Genomic DNA, 17,515 nt, shown 5'->3' with positions numbered 1-17,515 from the left:
GCGTAACCCGCTGCAATGCGCGGGCACATGACTATTATTAAATTAAAATTCAAAGACGATCCACACATACAATGGTTTTCCTCTCTCTCTCTCTCTCTCTCTTTTGACGTCATCAAGCATAATAAAATGTTTAGAACCAAAAAAGAAAGAAATATTGGATTTTAATAACCCCAATTTTGTGTTATTGGCTGATAATCGTTTATTTCCACCAGTGGTCTCAAATTTAAAAGAAAAAATTGGCTCTCAATAGTCCCCGTTAACAAAAATCTAACGGCGTTAAGTTTTTTTCGAATTTCAAACTGATTTTTTAGGGCTTTTGATCGGAATAATGATACGAGTCGATTGATATAAAACTTAGCTTGAAACGACTCCAAACAACTCAATTTTTGTTAATATGAAATTCAAACACCCGATTTGAAGCACTAACCAAGCAATTTGAAGCATCATTTTGAAATAAGTTTTACGTTAATCGACTCGTATCCTCCTTCCGATCAAAAGCCCTAATAAATCAGTTTGAAATTCGGAAAATACTTAACACCGTTAGGTTTTTTTTAACGGAGGACTATTGAGAGCCAACTTTTTTAAATTTAGGACCACTGGTGGAAATAAACTAAGTTGTAATTATTATTAGCCAGTAACAGAAAGTTGGGATTATTAAAATCCAATTTTTCAAAAAGAAATGGTTAAAACTTATCAAGGATAGCATTTGATTCGTTAGCAATATTATGAACCGAGTTATTAATATTAATTTGATTTGTTTGAATCAACCCAAAGCGCGCCGAATTAGAATTTCTATTCAGTTTGAATTCAAACTCACTTTCAAAAGATCTCAATTCAAGAAAACCGATCTGAGTAGCCCACAAACCCAAAAAATATATGTAAACGATGTATGACATTGTCAATTAATCAATATTTCATTTTGATTAAACATGACAAGTAAAAGTATATGACTACCGGGTAAAATCAACATAAGGTAAAATATGAAGACCTCTCTTAATAAATGATGGTTTGTTTACAACGAAGAGTTGAATATGGGTGACATATAATAATTTGCATCTTGTAAGAGTTTTTTCTTATCATATTTAAACAACTATTACGAGAATATATATATATATATATATATATATATATATATATATATATATTACTAGATTTTATCCCCTGTAGTACGGGGTTGTTTTACATTATTCGTTTTTAATATTTATATATGTATATTTGGATTTTAATTTTATTTATTGTAAGAAAGTTAATAATTAATATACTTGAGGTTTGATAATAAAATGGTTTCACAAATAAATGATATGTTATAATCCGGTTTAAAAGCTATATGAGTTTGGTGATACCCATTACCCGTTTATTTTCTTTAGACAAAATGGCAAAAGACGTCCTTTATGTTTGACCTGATTTTCATTAGACGTCCTTTAATGAAAGAAATAGCAAAAGACATACATTATGTTTCAAATTCCTTTCACGTTACGTTCTTTGGCACTAAACAAGTTAATTTTTTTCGTTAAATCTAGAAATGTGCAGTTTGAGGGTAGTATTGTAATTTACAAATTATTCAATACTTAAAAGAAAAATGATATATTTAAAAATAAAAATAATTCTCCCAAACACACACTCTCTCTCTCTCTCTTCTTTCTCTCTTTACTCCCTTTCTTTCCCTCTCTACCCCATAGATTCCACCGGACCACCGCCGCACCACCACACCTACAAACACCAACTACGGTGGTTCCCGAATCCTGATTGTTTTACTGGAGGATGAAACTAGATTTCCGGCAACACGGATCCCACCACCGCCACCACCTCGTTCTGCCACCAACCAACCTCCAGCAACCACCACCATCTACGCCTATCACCGCCACCACACCTATCACAACCACCGCATAAATCCATATTCGTGAAGATTCAGTTTGTTTGTGTCGGGGCTGTGGGAGAGGCGGCGTTGGCACCGGCGACGGTGACGGAGACAGCGGTGGTCTTGGTGGGTTTTTTCAACCTTCTTGTGTGGACTTTGTTACCTTCTCACCATTTACTCTTCCCTTTGTTTAATTTACCAGCATCTAACAACCTGGAGCCATACAATCTCGCGGGAAAAAAGCCCCAAATTTCAAACCCTAGAACCCAAATATGTTCGATTCTACTTGCTCGGCGACTTGCAGTGAGGCTCCATTCTCATAACGAGGAGGGGAAGTGACGATGCAGGTCTGAAAATCCCATACTTCTAATCTGCCACAGCGTCCCGTGAGCACCGCCAGGTCTTCCCGTCGGTTCGCCGGCACCAACCCGACTCCGGATCCGAGTTGTTTGAAAACCCCATGTGGAATCCACCCCACCCATCTGGAATCAACACAAACATGCAATTTAAATTCCTTGTTTTAATTTAAAATAATAATAATAACTTACAGGCGGCGTGCCGGAGACTGGTTCCCGGAAATGAGCAAAATGCCGCCGTTTCAAGGGCTTTTCTTATCGGTTTTGATAGTGATTGGTTGGATGGTGATGATGAAGATGATGGGAAGGGGATGGTGATGGTGGATGGCAGATGTGTGGTAGAGGTGTGTGTGTGAGAGAGAGATGGGTTATTTGTGTAGGTTCCCGGACGGATCTTACACGGGATATCGCTATCTACGTAGGTGCGGAATCCCTGCGTAGGTAGTTACGAGCGTAGAATACGTAAAACAATCACACGCGATACAAACGAACACGTTATATATTATAACCTGAAACACGTCTATTACAGACTCTCGGCACGTTCACTGAACTCAACAACTGACTCCTCTCTCGTCTATAGACTTACTGAATTACACGTGATTAACCAAAACTATATCTTCTTAACCGTAAACCCGTAGGCTATATAAATACACGACAACTTCGCCTCAGGCGAAGTTGTCAGTAACTTCGCTCGTTGAACAAGTTCGCCTAGGCGAACTTGTCGACAACTTCGCTTGTTCAACAAGTTCGCCTAAGCGAACTTGTTGACAACTTCGCTTACATACATAAACATAAACTTAAACATAATTACATTACAGACTCGATTACAAACGCTAGACTATGAACTACTGACATTTATGTACCAACAGACTCCCCCTTGGCAGTAGCTTCATATCTTGATCTTCAAAGCTTGTGTCTTGTAATCTCTCGTCTTCTCTCTTCATCTCTTCAAGCATGCACTCCCTGTCTAACACATACAGAAACCAACTTCTGGTACTTCTTGGCTTCCTCTTTCCAAGCAGGAATGTAGAAAATCTTCTTAGCATGTAGTACCTGCAAGTCAGCTTGAGACAGATTGACTAAGTGCATAGGATCATACACTCTCATGATCTCTTGCTCATCTTCATCCTCCATGACCGCTTCAGCAGTTTCACAATCCACGTACCACCACTTCAAGTCTTTCAAGACGTTCTTGGGCATCACCTTCATCGGCACTTCTTTTAAATGACGGACTGGTTTATACTTCATAACCATCCATGGTTTGCCGTCTGCCCTCATCCCTCTATCTTTGTCTTCTACTAACTTCCCTTTCTGAGGCTTCAGAAGTTCAAACTTTTTATCTTTAATGGCCTCCTTCCAAACAATTTTCCCAATTACTCTCGCCATGTTATCATCACTTCTGTTTATCAGCCCCAGTCTTGCTAAGTCTTTCACCTCACACTCCGGTAAGGTATTCAGGGATCTTAACATCTTCTTGAAGTACTGAATGCCGTCGTAACGTTTGATCACAAATAGTTTCAACTCTTCATCGTACAACCAGCATATGATTCCCTTCTTTGATTCTGCATATCCCTTTATATTATACGACTTTTTGAACATCGTCGGTACTGCTGGCTTCTTCGTCTTTACAAACCACTGAGCGCAGCCTTCCTTCCAGTTTGGCAGATCTTCCCACTCAGTGTTGTCAACCACAGCATCTTCACATATAGTCGACTGTTCAACCACAGGGATCTCATGCTCTACATTTTCTTCAACAATCTCTCCTTCTTTTATCACATTCTCAACCACAATTTCTGCACCAATCTTTTCAATCTCATCGATTGGCAGAACATCATCTTCATTTATCAACTCATCATCCTCTAACATATCGTCTATCTCTTTCAGCGCATCAATCATATCATCAACAATCTCAACATCTTCAACCACATCCACATCATCACCAACAGCAACCACATCATCACCAGATGCAGACTCCCCCTCAGCTGTGGAAGCCCCAAGAGGTATAGTAGTTCTTGGCAACTCACCACCTGCATCTTTCGATGCATTGGGATCATCGTCTCGGTCTTCTCTTCTTTTGGTCCTCAGCTCATCTCCTCTACAGCTCATCTCCCCCTGAGATGCCAAGAACACCTTCAAGGAATCTATAACTTTCCCGTGCTCAACCAGGAGGGATGCCTGCAGTTGATTTGCTTCCACTAGGCTTTGAATAGTCTTGGACTGCTCAGCTACAATCCGCTCTAGTGAAGCTATTCGTTCCAAGTCTGAAGTGGGCGTGACCGCAGGTAGTACCGTACCCGATAACCCTGCAGTAGTGGTGACCGTAGACTCGACAAATCGTGCTACTACCACCGATGGAGTAAGCGTTTGAGGTGGTAGAGACACAATTGCTGGAGTCGACGTCTGGACGGCCGTGATCGATGGAATGTCAGCCGACGATGTAGCCACTACGGGAACAACCGTAGCGCTTGTACTCGATACCTACACAGAGGTAGGAACAATGGACATACCAGACAGGGCAGGTGGAGCAAAACGTACCAACCGTGAAGTCTCTCCAGCTCCTACACCCATACCTGTCCTTTCCCTTCGTGAACGCTTTCTCACCAGCTGCACAGCTTCTTCTTCATCATCTTCCTCGTCGTCGTCGTCAACAGTTCTCTTTTGTTTACCAACCGCTCTCTCATGCGTTACCATCATCCTTCTAGCCTCTTCCATCACATCATCAAAATCAGCTTGTGGACCCGAGACTTGAATATTCTCTTGTGGATCAACTCGGTCCATATCAAACAATCCTTGCCCGCTGAACATGGCGTCAAGGTCAATCTCTGCAGCTGACACAGCAGCAGATACAGCAGGCGCAGCTGATACAGCCTGGGGTGCTGCCGCCTGTTGTGGTCTTGGGTCTCTGAACTCGTCCCCTGCCGCAGGCACATACTCCTGGTTTATAAGGTACCCAAAGAGCGGAGTATGCCTGGGACGCAGCTCAGGCTTGCTTCGTGCGCTGGAAGTGCGACACTGTGCAAAGATACGTTTTGTCACACTTTCCACGTATCGAATAGGGCGTCGTTGAGGCAGCGTCGGAGCCACATGATTGAAAATCATCTGTAGGAATCGTGGATACATTGTAAACCGCTCACGCGCCACAGCCCTTCGTTGCCTATTGATCTCGTAAAAGATCATCTGGCTGAAAGAATATCTTTTATTATAAGTCAACGCAGTCATAGCAGACTGCATTGTCGCACCCATACCATCAGTGCCTGCCTTCCGTCCTGACATACATACGATCATGACGTGCATAAGGAAGCGCCACTGATCTAAAAGGAATCCCTTCCTCCGTTGTGTGTCCCCTAAGGGACCAGAATACCCCATCCTGAGAAACGCCCCATCACGGAATGGCGCAACAAACTCCGTTGGGTCATCCCTCGTCTCTACACCAAACCGCAACGCCACCCGTATTTGTTCAGAAGAAAACTGAACAACTTGACCGTTTACGGTGGCTCGCGTAACCGGGGGCTCAACCCGGCAATCGTACTCTACCGTCTGCCAAAAGTCTTCAATATTCGGTAGGGAAATAGGCAGGGTAGTTGTTATTGCGTGATATATCCGTGAGCGCAGGAGAAAAGTAATTATCTCCCTGTAGGCCTTAGTAGCCGACCCCGCTTCAACTTCCATTTTGACTAACTCTGAGATGTTAATCGGCGACATCTTCTCGAAAACAAGAAAAACCCGAAAAAACAAAAATTCTTCCAAACAGTACTATAGGCGAAGTTAAGGATAACTTCGCTTAAGTGTTAACTTCGCTGGAAAATCCTTAAATTTGCGTGACTTGGCGAAGTTGAGAATAACTTCGCTTAAGATAAGCGAACTTAGGAGGTAAGCGAAGTTGAAGATAACTTCGCTTAGGCGAACTTATGAGGTAGGCGAAGTTGTGGATAGCTTCGCTCAACCTTATATCTTCTCCGAAACCCTACTTCCTGCGTCGGCAACTTCGCCTGAAGAACAACAACTTCGCCCGAAGAACACTGAAAAATTCAGATCTATTTTCGACGATTTAGCAGTTTCCGGTCGGTGTGACGGCTTGAATATGACGGTATAAGGTGAGTATAACACAATATCAACGAAAACGCGTCCCGCGAATAGGTCAAACGAGACGTTTTCTACACCCGCGTGAAATCCCGAACCACACAATCGAGCCAATGCTCTGATACCAATTGTAGGTTCCCGGACGGATCTTACACGGGATATCGCTATCTACGTAGGTGCGGAATCCCTGCGTAGGTAGTTACGAGCGTAGAATACGTAAAACAATCACACGCGATACAAACGAACACGTTATATATTATAACTTGAAACACGTCTATTACAGACTCTCGGCACGTTCACTGAACTCAACAACTGACTCATCTCTCGTCTATAGACTTACTAAATTACACGTGATTAACCAAAACTATATCTTCTTAACCGTAAACCCGTAGGCTATATAAATACACGACAACTTCGCCTCAGGCGAAGTTGTCAGTAACTTCGCTCGTTGAACAAGTTCGCCTAGTCGACAACTTCGCTTGTTCAACAAGTTCGCCTAAGCGAACTTGTTGACAACTTCGCTTACATACATAAACATAAACTTAAACATAATTACATTACAGACTCGATTACAAACGCTAGACTATGAACTACTGACATTTATGTACCAACAATTTGTATTTTTTTATTTTATTGAAAAATAAAAATATTTTTTCAAAAGGTCAAATATTTTGTCTAATTACACAAACAGTCCTTAAAGGGGTAAAATGACCATACTACCCTCATGTGCAAGGCACATGGCCAGATTTAACAAGAAAAATTAACTGGATTAGTGACAAAGGACGTAACGTGAAACAAATTTGAAACATGAGTTATGCATTTTGCTATTTCTTTCATTAAAGGATGTCTAATGAAAATCAAGTCAACCGTAAAGGACGTCTTTTGTCATTTTGTCTTTTCTTTATTATAAAATTGTTTCTTAATTATAAATAATATCTTTTTTAAATAAAATAGGATATCAATTTTTAGTATATCCCTATTTTATAGGATTTTCATATCAAATATTTGATGAGATTAATTTTTAATATAGTGAGATGTTATAACCCGTTTAAGAGCTGTCTGGGTTTGGTGAGGCCTTTACCCATAAATTCGGGTCAAATGCGTGAGAAACCTACATTTACAAATAAAGCAATCTGATGGCTTGAGAGAATGGTTGTTTTACATTTTCGTATTTTAATATTTGTTTTTTGGATTTTAATTTTCTTTATTGTAAGAAAGTTAATAATATACTTAGGGTTTGATGATGAAAGGGTTTCATAAATAAATGATATAATATAACCCATTTAAAAGCTATCTGGATTTGGTGACCCATGACCCGCTTATGTTTTTTACTATACAATTGTTTATTAATTATAAATAATATCTTTTTCTTTTTAAATTGGATATTAAATTTGAGTATATTCCTATTTTATAGGATTTTCATATCAAATAGTTGATAAGATTAATTTTTAATTTAATGAGATGTTATAACCCGTTTAAGAGTTATCTGGTTTTGGTAAGACCCATACCCATGAATTTGGGTTAAATCAATAAGAGGTCTCGATTTAAAAATCAAGCAATCTGGTGGTTTCCATAAAAAGAGGAAGCGACCAAATCACGACACGTAGTGTGACATTTGTCAATTTCGGGTTATTTTATACTTGTATTCTTAATGTAAACCCGACCCGTTTTGTATCCTGAACCTTTCGATATTATCAAAATAATGAAGTGTATGTTAAATATTTGTTTTATAGTTGTTGGATAAAAAAACACCCTTTTCGGTTCTTAAAATTCCCCGAAAACGCTCAAAACGAACTCCAGGGACTAAAACTACCAAAATAGAGACTTGAATGACCCATTTGTAGTTTGTGCTTTCTTGGGTCTATAACCAGCCCATTTTCATGAAACACCCTTTATGAAAGACCCATTCAACTTACCCTATATATACACACCCATCTTCTTCATTTGTGCTTGCTCATTTCTTCATTTCTCTCTCAAATTCTTGAATTCTAAGGTTGTTCTTCATAAGCTAATCTTTCATTTTAACTAACTTCTCAATACTTAAAGCTTGATGTTACAACATATATATAATATACACTCCTTGTTTACCTTCGGTCTTTCATTTCTCCGGTCTCGGCCGGTTGAAATGTCGGACTAGTAAGGCAAGGTTACATGGAGGACTTTGTAGTCCTTGTTTATATATTTAACAAATCTAACCATATAACTTGTTATACTTGCTTAAATTCTACATATTATAGTTTATTTTTCATATTTGTCAAGTTCCATGGTATTGGGTATGTGGTGACTAGCCTCGGTTTCATCCCGAGTTGAGAACCGAACCAAAAACCGAACTTTTGTTTAAAAGCATTATTGTTAACTTTTTGAATGTAAAACTTGAGTATTATTATTTATAAGTTATTTTACAAGTTCCATGGTAATTAGGTATCTGGTAACCATCCTCGGTCTTATTCCGAGTCAAGGACCGAACCAAAAACCGAACTTTTGTTTAAAAGCTTTATTGTTAACTTTTTGAATGTAAAACTTGAGTATTATTATTTATAAGTTATTTTACAAGTTCCATGGTAATTGGGTATGTGGTAACCATCCTCGGTCTTATTCCGAGTCAAGGACCGAACCAAAAACCGAACTAAACCGAGTTCACTCGCTTAAGACACACAAGTGTGTTTTTAGCCACCAAAACTCATATTTTTCTTCAAGATTATATTTTAAATCAATTTTTGTTAATTTCTAAACATACTTGACATGTCAGTAACCAACTTGATCTTATAACAAGTTCGAACCGATAAGGTCGTATACTCGCTTAACTAACGTTAAGGTTCTTCACAATAGAACTACATACTTGGTTAAGTCTATTTTGATTTTATTGAGTTATCTCATAACATTTATTATTTTGGGAAGTTAACTGTGAGCTTGGTCAATTATCAAGTCTCGAACCGACAAACCCGAACACTCGTTTAAACCTCGTTTTGGTATTCTCATAACCAAAGGTTTTGCAATATCGCATTTTAACCCACATTATTATTTAACATAGGTTGAGTAAAAAAAGAAAAAAACTAATGAATAGAATACCGAGATCCGGTTTCGAGTAAACTTATTTTACAAAACTCGTTTCTTTAATTTCTCAAATATTTACATTTTAAATCCTAAACTTTATTTATTTACTTTATTTGTCATGTATTTTATTTTAAACCCTTCCAGGACTACCTACTAACACAAGACCCGTTTAATATAGGTCTTGCTCGTTAAACCGATCTCTCTGATTATTCACGACACTATCTTTCAAGTTACTTGTTAATGTGAGTACTTTTTCATCCCCCGTTTTCCATCTTTCATTTTGGGGGTGGCATTGCATACTTATTCAAATTTAAATGATTTATACTTGAGACTTAAACCACAACACGTATTGTATATGTTTACTTAAATAAATGCTCGATTTGGTGTTATATGCTTTACATGATTATGTGCAAATTCTTGAATGCTAAGGCGGGTAGCCTCTTGAATGCTAAGGCGGGTAGCCTCATCAAAGTATGATCATACGTTAATTCCGAATATATATGGTATCCCCATATAGAAAGGTGTCGTCAATGTATTCTTATTGACGATTTCATTATTGTCGTCAATGTATTCTTATTGACGGTTTTATTATCTAAATTGTTGCTATTATTTATTGTTTTCATATACTAGTTGTGGATTTCATACTATATACTTATTGTCCAAAACTATGAAAATTGCTCACCAACCTTCGTGTTGACAAACTCTATTTTATGCAATGTTACAGGTTTGATGTTAGCTTGATTGGATTACTTGAAGAAACTTATTATCTTGGCTTTAGGATATTAGAAAATAAAAGAACAAGTTATTTGTTTATCTATCTATTTGACATTTTGTATGAACAATTTTTGTGTTATTTATGATGATATGGATTTAAATGAGTTGTTTAAATATTGTAACTTTATAGTGTCATTGTGCAATGAGCAATCATGTTGCGCCTCGATGTTTCCGCCTTCATTGGTCGGGGTGAGACACGTAGGATTTTAAGGGTTTCGTTTATATATTATAGATTTTAACTCAATTCATTATTATATTATACACAGAAACTAACTACAAAACCCTTGATAATTTCCTTTACAAAAATGAGTTGTATTTTGTAAATGTTTGATATCATGAGGGGCTTATTTTGTATTTTGGCCTATTTACTGAGATGAATTAAAAATAAAAACACCAAACATGCGACTTTTCGAGATAATTAATGTTTTCAGAGGGGCCCACCCCTGCAAAGTGTAAGCCTATGATGACCACTAATTTAGGTTCCTGGGACCATGTAACTTTGATGGCCGTTAGATGACGGATATCTAACGGTTAAGGATTTAAGGTAATGTTTATTGTTTTTTAAATTATAAAATTATATAACCGGAAATGGACACGTGTCGTAAGTGTATCCACGAAACATGCGACGTTACGACAGCCTTGCAAAATTGGACGAAAAGGTGTTTAGGCCAATGATTTAATAAAGGAAATTGTTCATGTGCCTTTGGGTGCCCATTGGGCTCTCTTTCTTTTCAATTTTCATTATATGGGGTGGGGGGCAACCCTCTTCGGTAGAGTTTGTCGAGTGACTACATCGCGATCACCCATGGGTCAAGCGCTAGCTCCGGGCTGTAGTTGCCGATGCTTTTTTTTTTTGAATGTTTAAGCTTGCCTCCTACTATTTACAATAAACCGCCATTGCCAGGGATCGAACCCTGGACATCTCACCCAAAGGCCTAAGCCTTTACCATCCCACCAAAGTGGAGATGGCAGTTGCCGATGCTTTAGTGAGGAATTTGATGAAATAGCCCGGTTACAAAAAATCAAAATTTTACTCCTTTAAGTATCTATCTTATATTTTTATTTTTCATGCATTCTCTTTATTTCTAACAATTTCACTTAAAATCACACACTAATGATTAAAATACCACAAAGAATTTAGACCGATGACGAAGAAAAGACCATAGCAACGACTTATATGAATGCGTCGAGCAACCAAACGGTAGTAAACATGGGATTTTGGACTGGGTTAGACCGGATTTAAATTTTGATGATGTTTGTTGTCCATTGTATTTTTAACAACATAGTGGTGGAATTCATAGTTCATAAATTTTATTTATTTTATACTTATTGGATGGAATCTTTAAATACTATACTAGTTAAGCTAGATGTGCTTTAAGGGGGAAAAAAGGTTCAGACGGATGCAATGGTAATGCACGATAATTTGAGAAAAAACGTATCATTGGTTGTGCCTAAGAGCTGCCCAGCCTCGATAGAGAAAACCTTACGAGTCCTCTATTATACTAGCATGGGGATATTTAAATAGCTTGCGACTCAAGACTCGTTTAAAAGGTAGCTTGAAAGCAACTTGTATAATTTCGAGTCCATCCAAGTTGGTTATTTATATTTCAGGTAGAACTCAAGACAAGATAAGCCCGCCTGAATAATTTTAACTATATATTTATAGTAAAAGCTTAATACCAAGTCACCGTTTTCATTGGCCCTATTTCATTTAGTAACAATCTTTTTTTTCCCCTTCATTTTGTATACGCTATATCTTTTACTCTACTTTTCTTTGAGTTTTAATCAAACGGTGAATGGGTACCGCCAGAGATTAGCAACAGTTTTCTCTTCTTAGCGTTCTCTCTTATTGCCTCACATTATCATCTCCGTCACCATTTCTTATTTGCCTAATCTAGCCTATGCATTGCACATCATCTATGTCGTCGATGTGTCTTCTTTGCCTCATATGATCATAGACGCATTGCACTACCAAAGATCCATTTACCAAAAAGCATCTAGCCTAGTGGTATCAACTATCATGGAGAGTAGAAATTGGTTTTCATACCCAAGTGGTAAAGGTTCAACTTCAATGATGGCCGAAGGTGTCTATTTAGGAGTAGAATTAGTGAGTGTGTGAGTTAGTCGTTCAAAAAGAACTAAAGATCCATGTTGATTTGCTCTGAATCAACCACTGCATGTTGCGTCATAGTCACACCATTCCCTTTCACCCTCTAGACACTCTTCTTTCAGCTTCTTTCCATCCTGTTTGATTCTTTTTAAAATGGTAGTGGATTCTCGATCCACTTTTGTGTTTTGACACTATATTATGCAAATGTATGATTTTTTGATGCATACATCATTGCTTAGATATATGCGGCAATGTAATGAGGTGAGACGAAGTGGTAGACCCGAGAATTAGTTTTCATGCATGTCCATCGCTCCATTTTAGGTTTTTCGGCCCGATTTAGTCAATTTGGTTGGATGTCTAACTTCAAATTTCATCTAAATGGCCGGCCAATCAACATTGAAAGCTACCTTCAAACTAAACTCCGAGCGACTAATTTCAAACTTTAAGCTCCTTAACTATCAAGTACTCAAATCTAAACATGAAACAATCAAATAATAAACATTCATATAATCATTTAAATTTTAAACTGTTATCATACAAGTGGGCAGAGAAGCGATGAATTAAGATTGAAATAGGCTAAGCTACCGAGTACCGACATTTGCTTATCGTGGGTTATTTTTGGAACAAATTGGGCCCACAGTTATTTAGCCCACTAAAATAAAGAAAACTCTTCATAATGTCCATTTAGTTCAAGTATCTATTTGACCAAAAAAATTTCTCAAATATTTATCTAAACTTTGCAAGCCCCGACGGTTTAAACATGTCACATGGTGGTATTGCACACCTACAAGGCTACAACAAGAAGCCACAAGATATCTGACATTCTGACCAATTTTTTAAGTTTGGACCTAAATTTTGAGTTATGATAAAACATTATGAGCTCTAATGAAATTTTTGTGAGTTAAGACGGATTTTTTCTTTTTAGTTTTTACGCATATTTTTTTGAGTTCCAACAACATTTTTGTGAATTCCGACATAATTTTTTTTGGAGCTTTGTCGGAATTTTCTATAAAATTTTCGTTGCAACAAATTTTATTTGACACATGGCTTCTTATAATAGATTGATAGAATTATAACAGGTTGACAGTACAATCACCTAACCTTTTTTAACAATTGGGTTCAACGGGTTTGGGATGTGCATTAAGAGAATTTATTTTAGCCAATTTAACATTTTTTTAATTTGTTGTGATAAAATGGACAGTTCGGGGCAATTGGCATTCTGGCCCAATAACATGAGTTGAGGCATGAGATCTTTAAACTGTAAAATTCGAAACCTGATTCGATATATAGTGGTAGCCGAGTCAAGAGTGTTAGAATTGGTAAGTACAGTCTTAGAATATTGAATCAGATATTGAGGGCGGTTCCAAATAAAGGTGCGCAGTTTAAAACTCAAAACCGGTTTGGATTAAAACCGATCTGGTTTGGTTAATAAAAGTCAAAACCGGTTTATGATCGGTTTCGGTTTGGGTTGAAACCGGTTTCTTACCATGGTACAATCGGTTTGGAACCAGTTTTGGCGGAGAAAATTACAAACCGGTTCCGAATCTACGGTTTCAATCGGTTTCAAACCGGCTTTTACATAATCAATTTCAAACCAGTTCAGTTTCGGACTTTCGGTTTAGTTTTCTAGTCGGTTCAATTAACCGGTTTATTTGTCCGCCTCTAATTCCGAACGCAAGGAGTTTGGGGATTTTACGCTAACAAAAGATCTTCACGGGAGACAAAAACACTCAACCGGTTACATTGTGTGGCTGGAATTCGAGCGTCTTCAAAAATGGATATTCGAGCGATGAGCGTAGGAAGCTTAACATGGCGGAATCAAAAGCCTCCAAAGACCTGCTACTGTTCCGGCACAGATCCACGGCCACCGTCTCCTTCAAACGGCGACGATCGCAACAATAACAACAACAACAAAGGTGTTCAAACTAAACTCTATGCTCCCGATTTATAATTTATCTGTTTGTGAGCTATCGATATGAAACCCTAGAAATTAAACCATAATATTAATCTGTATATGAAATGAATGAGTAGATGCACACGTCATATATATGAGTATTATGTGATTAATTAATATATAAATTAACATATGAATATGAATGTTAAAATAAACACCAATACAAATTTGATAGCTGGACCGAAATGTTGGCACGGACCATTCTCGGTTGGCCAAATCAAATAAAACACTATTTGTGTTCGCTCGTTTGTGTTAGTGAACTGTTCACAAAGAAGTCGATTTCCTTAATGAACGAACACGAACAGAAAATGTCATTTGGTTAGGTGCTTGTGAACCGTTCTCTCTTCCGGTAAAAGCTTGACAGACGAATATGAACAAGGCCTTGTTCGGTTTGGTTCGTTACAGCCCTTGTAAGTATGCAGAATTGCGTGGAAACTAGGTTGTCGATCTATTGTTTTTCGAAGCATTGGTGATTTGTCAGTGTTAATATCTCTATTGATCTGTAATCTTTGTTGCATTTGATAATTTCATTGTTCTTGAATCTCGAGCCTAAAGCTGATTGCTGTAATCCGTTTGTGATCCTTCGAGCCGAAACACTTGAATCTATCTCTGAATAGATTCACGCATCATAATGTTAAGCATGCAGAATTGCTTGTAAATTATGTTATTGACCAGTAGTTGTTCGAAGCGTTGATGATTTGTTCTGTTTATGGACAGATAAGTTTTCAACAGATTGGGATAAGGCGTGGACAAGTTTCAAGAAGCAAGGGAAGAAGAGCATGCTCTCACAGTTTAGCCCTAACAAGTATGTGAGTTGGAACCCTAGGCGATCTAACTACCCGTTATCTGAGGAGACAGACCCTATTAAACGGGCAGAGAGGTCGAACTTGAGTTTATGGACTGGTCCAGGGTTCACGCTTGGTGGTGCGATTGTCATTGTATCATTTCTTCTGATATACACGATTCTTTCTCCTCTCAAGTAGGTACTCTGGTCTCGTATGCCTTTGTACATAATTCATGAAAATTGTTATTATTGTATGTGTCAAGTTGGAAAATATTTACATCCAACCATATTTGTATTTGTAATATGAAGTTGGAAGTTGATAAAGTAAGCTAGAATTGTGCACAAAATGAGTGCAGCGGATGCACAGTTGGACCGTAGATCAATCGTGCGAGGTCTGGACACTCCAAATACACCAATGGGGTTATGGGAAATGAGTTGTATTTAAGAGTTTTAGCAATGATCTCCAAAAATAAACTTGTTTTCTTATACATAAACCGCAATTTTTTTATATGAAGTCTTAATTTTTACAAAAGAAAAAAAGGTAATCTAGTTGGTTAAAATCTCCGCTACCAAGGTTAGATAATTCTTATAGCTAGTGACCGCTGGCGCGGGAGATGGCTATCAAATGTAACTTGAAGGGGCAGTGTAATGAAAACATTGGATGCTTGTTTCACTTGCTGGTATTAGAAGGAAAATTCAAAGCATGTAACCTTGAAGGGGCGGTGTAATGCAAACACCAAACTTTTCACCATGATAGGTGTTCAAATCTTGTTTTTACTGGCTTTTTATCATAACTTCTTGATAACGGTTCCATTGGTTAGTTGAATATTAACGAGTTGCTTGAGTTTTTTTCTATAAAGGTTCTCATGGTTTAGAAAACCTTTGTAATCTATTGTAAACAAACTTCCATCAATTTTTATCCTTGTAAAAAGAACCCACGTCATTCGTTTACGCTCAAAACATTTTTAGTATGATATTTGAAATTATTTTAGTATTAACCGCTCTCTTTCAGAAAGGTCTTGTAATTTATATGAGTCATCATTGCAAACTTACTAGGATCATGCTGTTATTTAGCCATGACATGTCAGCAATCATGCTCTTACACTCGCTTTATTACAATTATCGCCATTTGTTAGATGTCTAAAATACCTGTCACAAAACTTATGACCAATGCTATACTTACTACCTCAAGACAAATTTAATATAAAAATACTTGGTAAGAAGACTTAGAATGGCAAGTGCTGCATTTAATGTTGTTTTTGTGTTTCGATGTATAGAGCCGACATAAAGAAAATGAAATTATTATGGTATCGAACTATCGAAGTGTAATTGCAAAAAAGAACTAAAAACGCCATCCGTGGGACTCGAACCCACGACCACGTGGTTAAAAGCCACGCGCTCTACCAACTGAGCTAGAACGGCTTACTGATATGATTGACCAAGTTTTTTTATATAAATTGATTTGTCACGTGAGCAAACTATTTTAATTTGACGACTAATGTTTCCGATTTTATGAAGTATTTTCTTCTCATGAACGATAAGCTAAAATTTAGTTTTCCACACTTTAAATAACAAGAAGAATCATACTTAAAGTTGCAATGAGTAACACCATAAAAACCAAAGAATACATTTATTCTCAATTTAAACCATTTTGATAGCTTCTTATGCAATTTTCGTGTGAAACTAAGAAGGTAACTTGTTATAAACGTTATTTAAGAAAGTTGCTAAGTCGTTCGACCAATAAGTCATAGTAACCATATATAAACCATCAATCTAAGAGCCAATACAAAAACTCTACGGCCTACGCATAAACACAATACAAAAATCAAACCCAAAACCTTTCTTACATTTCATGTCATTATCTCCGACTGCAAAACCACCATCACAAAATTTAACATAACCTACCTTTTTGTTTGCTTGTTTCGTTTTTTATTTTAACTTCTATAACTTATTTGTTTGTCTTTAACCTTTTTACATATTAAATATCATTTCTTACAACTTTAATAAATTTTAAGTAAACTGCGGTTTTCATCCTTGTGGTTTGTCCAAATCTGCGATTTTAGTCAAATAGTTTTAAATTTGTGATTTTCGTCCCCGTGGTTTCATTTCAGTTGCAATTAAAATCGAATTCACTAATCCCGTTAAGTCTACTCGTTAAACATATCAGCGTGTCCTTCACGTGAAGGGCAGTTTTGTCCTTTTTCTCCCCAAACAAACCCCAGTCCTAATTCGCAAGCCCCTTCACGTGAGGGGCTGGGGTGTATTTTGGGGGAAAAGAAGGACAAATCTGCCCCTCACGTGAATGACACACTGATGGGTTTAACGACCGAATTTAACGGGATTAGTAAATTCGGGTTTAATTGCAAGTGAAATAAAACCACAGAGACGAAAATCGCAAATTTAATACTAATGGATTAAGAAAGAAATCAACAGTTCACTCATAAATTTTGTCGTTATACTCTGAATGATTTATATTTAGTGGACCAACTTGCCTAAAACGGCCAAAGCAGTGACCACTTGTACACCACGCCTAATAACATATACG

The 17,515-nt window shown here is 37.5% G+C and overlaps 1 non-coding gene across 1 annotated transcript; it reads right to left on the bottom strand.

The window, feature by feature from the left end:
- Positions 1 to 16,319: 16,319 nt before the first annotated feature.
- Positions 16,320 to 16,392, bottom strand: TRNAK-UUU (transfer RNA lysine (anticodon UUU)). The gene has a single exon. It is a non-coding gene; the product is annotated as a tRNA-Lys (tRNA).
- Positions 16,393 to 17,515: the final 1,123 nt, after the last annotated feature.

Source organism: Bidens hawaiensis, unplaced genomic scaffold (assembly GCF_021521415.1).
Source record: "Bidens hawaiensis isolate Kalapana, Puna unplaced genomic scaffold, B.hawaiensis_p1.1 tig00000055_1, whole genome shotgun sequence".
Taxonomy (NCBI): domain Eukaryota; kingdom Viridiplantae; phylum Streptophyta; class Magnoliopsida; order Asterales; family Asteraceae; genus Bidens; species Bidens hawaiensis.
Note: the sequence above shows the minus strand (reverse complement) of the source record. Positions and strands in the feature narration are given on the sequence as shown.